The sequence below is a fragment of the Montipora capricornis genome, chromosome 1, assembly GCF_036669925.1.
Source record: "Montipora capricornis isolate CH-2021 chromosome 1, ASM3666992v2, whole genome shotgun sequence".
NCBI classification, from domain to species: Eukaryota; Metazoa; Cnidaria; class Anthozoa; order Scleractinia; family Acroporidae; genus Montipora; species Montipora capricornis.
This window is the reverse complement of record NC_090883.1, coordinates 7,367,469-7,374,968: the sequence shown is the minus strand read 5'-3', so window position 1 is coordinate 7,374,968 and position 7,500 is coordinate 7,367,469. Positions and strand designations below refer to the sequence as shown.

Below are 7,500 nucleotides of genomic sequence, written 5' to 3'. Positions count from 1 at the left end.
AAAATTTTTCAGTGTTCGATAGTTGCGACATGCGAATCGAATGGAAATGGTGAATTTTCAACCCAGTTGGGACTCGCTAAACTGAGTTTGGAGGTTAAATTGAAAATGTTTTTTTTCTCGGAAAGACAAACCTATTCCGGGAAAAAAAACACAGGCTGTTTGTATTCTTGCTAGGGGCTAGCTATATGCAAAAGGGGAGCGAAATTGAGTTTTCAAGCCTTGCCAAAGAAATTTGATTCCAGTTTCATTTCTTTTCTGGCACTACGTTACAATACAGTAACTTTCGTTAATAAGGCAGACGCAAATAACTAATTACAGTTTTCTAACTTAGCTGACAGAGGGTTTTTTGCATTTCAAGTAATATACAACATTGCCTTCAAAGGAAAAGCCAGTAAATGATCATGAAATACATGGCCTCTTGGGAAAAGAAGAGAACTCTATAAGATGACCGAGCAACACTAAAGATTTTTTTTTGCATAGCCACTGAAATGCTTGACCAGTAAAGAGAGACGTTTTCTGCTAAATGGCCAGTTCTATTAATATTTACAGACTCCTGGGAGATCCTGGGAGAGTGTTATAAAATGCCATAGTAGATGAATTATAACAGCCCTGCTTTCTATGAAAAACGGGCTGCAGGCTAAATCAATCTATTTTCTTTTGTTACAAGCAAAACAACTCCAAAAGTATTGCAAAATTTCTCTTTGTAAATGGTTTAAACCTAGGCGTGATGTAAACAAGAATCTTCAGTTGTAAAGGAGGTAGAGTATTCTGGAAGCCAAACAAGAAATCGTAATTAAGTAAAGTACAATTGTCCTGGTGAGAATGTGATGTGTTTTGTTTCATATATGAAAAACGTTTGAGGCTTACCTTGCTAATTACGAACGACAATGGCCTTGGTAGGGTACATAAGGAGGATTTGGCCATCGATTGCGAACATACTTTACAACGCAGTGCGGCATAACTTCCCTAACACGATGGCCTGTTGCTAGGGGAACATCTCCCAGACGCGATCTTGGGGTCACGTGATGACGTGCACTAAAATAATGGCGTCATCAGAGGCTTGGATGAAGCCATCACTTCAAAATTTTTTTTGGCGATTACAACTCGTTTGGGAAGCTTCTGTTTGGTCGTGTGATTGGTCAATCTGTGAAAAATAAAGCTAGCATGTGGGAGAGGGGACTCGTTGCTGTTTAGTATGGAAATTAGCATACAGTACAATCGCATGTTTTAGGCGTATTGTGGGTTTAAACAGAGACGGGCATGCAAACAAACAGTTTTCATGATTTGATGACAGTGATGGTGTCAATAAACAAACTAAATTTAAAAGGGTGCCTAAAAGAGCGGAAAAGGGCGCTGGGACCCCTCTCTGAGTGAAAAAAGCCTCATTTACATATGAAAATCCCATGATGCTATAGTACTTTCAAATTCAAAACAAATTTCAGGATAATGGCGTCCACTAGCGGCGAGAAAAGCGAAGAATCGTAAGTACAGCGAGTTTAAACCCATGTTTTGAATGGAAGTTTGCCTTGTTGTCGCCATATTGAATTTCTTAAATGCTTGGCTTTCTTCTTACCGTATGTGTCGTATATGTGTTGCTGAATTTGTGCATTTTAGGGAGTTGAAATTGTGCTTGAAGAGTCGAAAGTGTGGTAAAAAGGACAAGCATTCTGGAAGGTGTGACACAAACAGAAGAATTCATGCCTTTTGGGAAGCTTCTTGCTTCCAGTTGCAAAATACGTTGAGAAGAGAGTTTAGGGAAAGTGAAGAGCAACTAAGAGCCAATTATGAAACGAAGACTGCAAGGTTTGCCAATTTACAAGACAGTGAGGAAAAGGTTCACGAAAAAGAAAGCCAAGTTAGTTTGTATTTTGAGGAAATTTCAAAGCTGTAAATTTTTGTGTGGGCCTTTCGTTAAGGCATATGATTTTCTCCTTTGTAATTTGAAACTGTATCTTACGTTGTGGTATTTCAAAGAATCATAGGTCTGCAGGGTAAACGTAAGTCTTAATTTATAATTGTAAGGCTGAAGTCTGGGCTAGTGTGCAGAATACCCAGCCCGTTCATCTAAGAGTACAAACATTGACCAACAATGGTGTCCATTGTAACAATATCTACTTGTACTTTGTTAGTTTTATTGCAATATCAGTTGCTATTAGGTATTTATTCCCAGAGAAATTACTGCAAGATACTAGACAAGAGATGAAGGAACAACAAGACTGTCTTGATGCCCAGAGAAGCAGTACAACAGATTTAAAGCAATGCTTGGCCAAACACAGCAAGCCCGATCCAAACGTGCCCAGAATGCAACAACATTTGACATGATCTCTGATGTCAAAAGTAGTACCCCGTACAGGCGATGACAGGAGAGTAAGGAAATGTTACAATACATTCATGGTGCATTCATGGTGCATGGTGCATGGGACTTGATTGCTGCTTATGCCACAAATGAAACAATGGACAAGCTCATAGCCAGCTACAAAAGAGGAAAGTATTTACAAGGGGTGTTTGGAAAGGCTGTAAAGGATTTTCATAATTATGAAGAGCCCCACAAACAAACTGTAGCTATTAAATATCAAAATTATCTTTCCAGACGCAAGTTCAAATTAGTGTGCAGGACCCAGAGTTCAGTTTATGAAGCTGAACAGGAAGTGTGGCTGCTAAGAAACTTAAAGTGCATGGACACAAACATTGCCTTGCCTAAAATTGTCAGTGATTTAAAAGTGTGAAGAGCTAAGATATTGGTTAATTTAATTATCCTGGAGTTTCTCGCACAGTCACTGGCTTAGTATTTATGATTTTGGACTTACATCTGAGGTTACCAAGCTTACAAAAGGATTTGATTTGGTTTAATGGAAACAAGTGCCACTTTATTTTCCAGTTTTCTGATGATGGTGTTCCAGAAACCAGCGAGTTGGGCATGTCAATTGGTTCACTTACATGATGGAACTTTGGTTCCAGTGTAAGGAGCCGAGAGTTCCACTACTTCCTCCCAGTGTCTTAGTGTGTCAGAGAAGGATGTAGTGATGGAAGACCTTTGGAAGCAACATACTGAGGAAATAAAGGTCTTGGAAGGTAATGTCTTGACCATTTGTGGCCAGCAATGCACCCCTGAATTTCAGCCAAGTGCTGATCAGTCTTGGCAAAGCTGGGCAAATAATGAGCTCAACCAAGCAACCATATACCCTTCACCCTATGCCAATGTCCACAAAGGGGAGCTGTGTAAAATGGGGGAACCATAGGGAATTCCGATGAATGTACATGGCAAGTACCAAATAAGGAGAAACGGCAGGAAGACCTTAAAAAACTCAGTGCATTTGAAAAAACTTTGCCAGCTCATCTAAACCCGTCACAACACCACTCTAAAGTGCTAGAATTCATGGCAGGCAATGGTCTAAGACAACTTGGAGAACCAAGGATTGGAGAATTTGCCAATCGTCAAAGGCCTGAGCCAGTGCACAACAAAATAAATACTTAGCAACACATTCTTAACCTTATTTACAAAGAAGCATTGCAAAGAAATGTCATAGATTTATTCTTAGGAATATTAAGCTTTCCAGTGGATACAACAAGTAATGGGCAGGTTAAGTTGTCTCCCACTCTGCTCACCACCCCACACCAGGAAGGTGTAGGAGAGAGGCTTAGGCAAGTAGATAATGTAAATAGAAAGGCAAAAGCATTTGATAAGCATATGTAGGAAGCTACAGCAGGGGCAGGAGTGTCTGGAAGAAAGCAAGGTTGTGGTCCGTCATTTGTTGCTAATAAGATTAGGGAGCATTAAAATGATGAAGATCACAGGAACAATAACCTCACAGCTAGGCTTATTGGCGAACAGGCCATTGCACTGGCAAAGTATTCTTACAGACTGGTTGATGCCTTGGAGATTGAAGGTGAATCCGAAGCCCAGAGGCTAAAGAGACAAGCGCTAGGGAAAGCATCTGAACACTTAAGAAATGCAGGTACTCTCTTCAACAAGGTTGACACTAATTTAATAGAAATTGAACAATCAAGGAAAACCTGACAACATACGTTAATTTAAAATCTTTGTTTTTAAAGAATCAGTCAACATTACTGTTTGGACAGTGGCATATGCCATACCTTATCATGCTTCACTATTATTTGACAACTATAACATCGGCTTTGGTATTTTGTCACTTCAAGCCAAAGAGTCTAAGCATTCTGGTATAAAGCATGATTTGTTACTAACCAATCGTTCAAGGTCAACTGGCTCTCTCGTGATATGGTGGCAAGTCATGACAGCCAATTATGTTAGAGCATTTTACTTACCTGAGCATCATCCCATGCCATCTATGTACATATCTCACTATGAATCAAGGCTGCCCCCTCAGGTTAGTAAGCGTAACTTTTTCCAGAAGAGAAAAGTCTGATCCTAAAGAACAACTATGCACAGTTTTGGAGTGTGCTGCCAAACAAGAACATGTACAGATGGCACTTGAGTCCCTAAAACCTGTTGTCTGCCCTTTGTGTAGTGAGGGATTTCCAGATAAGCAATCTTGTGATACACATTACAAAGTTATTCACACCAAAGGGATACAAAGATCACAACACTTGCATGCAAAGGAACTTTCTGTTGCAGAGCTAAAAGAAGTATCGAGGAAAAGAGGATTAAACACCACAGGGAATAAAAGCATACTTTCAAGGAGAATGGAAAGATGTTTGGCAGGTGAAACGTAAATACTACAGTCCTTATGTCCATACAAAAAGTCTGCTTAACCTTTTTCACTCTTAATCAAAGTGGCTATGAGCTACTGAACTCAGCAAATGAATTGTAAACCCCTTGTGGGGGTATATGGCTTTTATCCCTTTGTAAAGAAACATTAGCAAAATCCAAAACAGATGTGTTACATTTTATGCACAATATTGGTTGCAAGTTTCTGGTAGGTTCAAATACATGTACAGTCTTCTTCAAACCAAAGGAGCAAAGGAATGAAATCAGTCTTATATCTACAACTTGGAAATGGTAAAACTCTAGATGGTAGTAGGGTCAAAGGTATCCTGAAGGTTTTTCGTATTGCCAGTTTCCCTTAAGTGGCAAATGAAAAGTTTTTTTCTCTTTTTTTATTTATTTAGTTTACATCCTTGAAATTGGTATAGTCTAAAACTTATTTCTGACATATGTCTACTGTGTAGATAAAGACAGTTTTCTTTACATATTTTAGCTCGATGCTTGACACTGTCACTAAATCAAATTATTCAGAGAGAAAAAAAAAACATTTGCCACCCTTGGGAAAAAAAGGTGGAGGTGGTGAGCAGAGATTAATAAAGGCCCTAGAATCTGAGAAAGTATTTGAAATGTAATTTATTTATTTATAGAAACTATTATTGTATTTAATGATATATATTTATTGTCAATGGAATTAGAGACATGAGTATTTATGACAAATTGTCATTATTTATTACAATTTTACTAGGTAAACTACTAAACAGGCAAACTTGTGGAAATATTTTTTTGCCTCCCAAAGTCCAACCCCTGACGTCCTCATTCGTGGGAGGTGGGCAACGACATATAGGGGAGCTAGCCAGGGTAACACAATAATTATTAGGCTGTGATTGTAATGGAGGTTTATCTACCAATTTTTGGCCACACGTGGCTAGATCCCTGAAAGTCGGCAACAGGGGCAATGGCAAACGTTACTTTCTTGCACAACGTTGACTCCAGTGCTAAAACATGTTAATGATAACTTTAAAATGGCTCATTTCTTGGTGTGTTGCAATATATGCGAAACGCTGTATGGGATTAGATCTTTGTGATTAGAAATGTAATTAACTACCATTACCACTGTCGGTAAAATGAATCAAGTACATTATTTTGAAAGTATTCAAAACTGGAGATTAGGATTAAATGTGTTTGAACAGGGAACATTTTGAAACAATATTACATGTTGGTGTGCACAGAGCATAACTTGTTACTTTGATTTACAAAGAATCGTTTCGTTTTGGAATTTATACAATAGCCCTTTATGTACCAAATTCATGCATCTGGATAAAAACACGCCTCAATTCTTTTTCTTCAAGTATACATGTCACAGTCAAACTTAAATCAAATCTTTCAATTCCATCATTGTTTGTTTTAGTTTTTATTAGAACAGAGGAAAGAATTATTCTAGCCCTCCACTTAGCTGTTCATTAACGCCTGTAGGCTAACATCAACAGGAAAGTCATCCTTTGTGTATCTCTGGACATAAAATGTCACTGTTCCTCTTTCAGTCTTCATTGAGTAGTTCATAATAAATGTATTCTGTAACGTTTTGTTACTTTCACAAGAGTACGTATATTAGGTTGCATAATACTGCTGAAGTATTTTAGCCTGCTTGTAGGTGTCTCAAGGGGCTAGTACACTATTTAAGGTTTGTTAAGTTATGCAAGAGCCATTCGAGGCATCTCTTTCAACCTTAGTTTTTTATTTTTTTTACTGTTGTAATTTTCTCTGAGTTTGTAAAACTGTAACGCTGTTTTTTAATGCCTTACGCTTGCTGCATCAATAAACAAGATGCCCGCTCCTATTCTGTGCTTTCTGATTATTTAGATTAGTTACAAAATATTTTATAAACGTTTCAGTGTGATTAGAATATAAATGGCGTTTTATCAGTAACTGCAACAACTGACCTTCCATTAAAATACGGAGACCAATTTTTCACTGGTCGTAGAAGGCACCTTCTTAAAATGCCTCTAAGCAATAAGATTTTCTCTCTTGTAAACACTATGGAATGTTTTACTCCATGATCGCTTGATTCAACATTCCTGGAGTATCCCCTTGCAAGAGTAAGAATGTGCCGAAATACTGGCCACAGGACGAAAAAAATTACAGGAGTTGCCAACCCAGTTACCTTTGACTGGTTGAGCTTGGCTACAACGCCTTTGCCGATCTCCTTTAAATACGAATCAATCAAAGGACCACACAACTCCAACGTGTTGCCGAACACCTCTTCCAAAAGGCCATCCATGTTTCTCATTCCATAGTTTGGTTTGTTTTTTGCTTTCCTAACGGACTTCATCCAACTATGTTTGACGGAAAACTTCATTTCCACAAGAGAACTATTCCAAAATGCGTGTCCTCGTTTTGTTTTGGTCGATGCTCCTCTTAAATCAAGCGTGAAACTTCCCGCTTTCTCACTCCCTTTGCCCGCCATATTTGTTGTTGTATACTGCACTGGTAAACACCGCTGACTTTTGCGAGCCCGCACAAGTGGGAGAAAATTGCATGACAACAGACCATCGTGTAACGTCATCAATCATGCACCTGAGGTCTTGTTTCCCCAAAGATAGGTAGGGTTTTCTCACAGCCCACAGTCTTTCAGAGTTCTCCAGAAGCACTTGTAATCTTTGCGGTGTTTGGTTATTCTCACCATACCGCAACCCATCAGCTTGAATGCCCAGAGACTGATACACGGTGTCTGCAGGCAGAAATTACACGTCAGAACAGCAATTTGATGTTTTTCGCCAGATTCAGCTGTAAGGGGCTGTTCTGCATGAGGCGGGACT

General features: G+C 38.8%; 1 protein-coding gene and 1 pseudogene across 1 annotated transcript in view; one reads left to right on the top strand and one right to left on the bottom strand.

The window, feature by feature from the left end:
* The window catches only part of LOC138046353 (golgin subfamily A member 6-like protein 7), a 105,417-nt gene that overhangs the window by 3,892 nt on the left and 94,025 nt on the right, over positions 1-7,500 (bottom strand). The window lies entirely within an intron of this gene.
* Positions 2,918-4,385, top strand: LOC138048783 (uncharacterized; annotated as a pseudogene).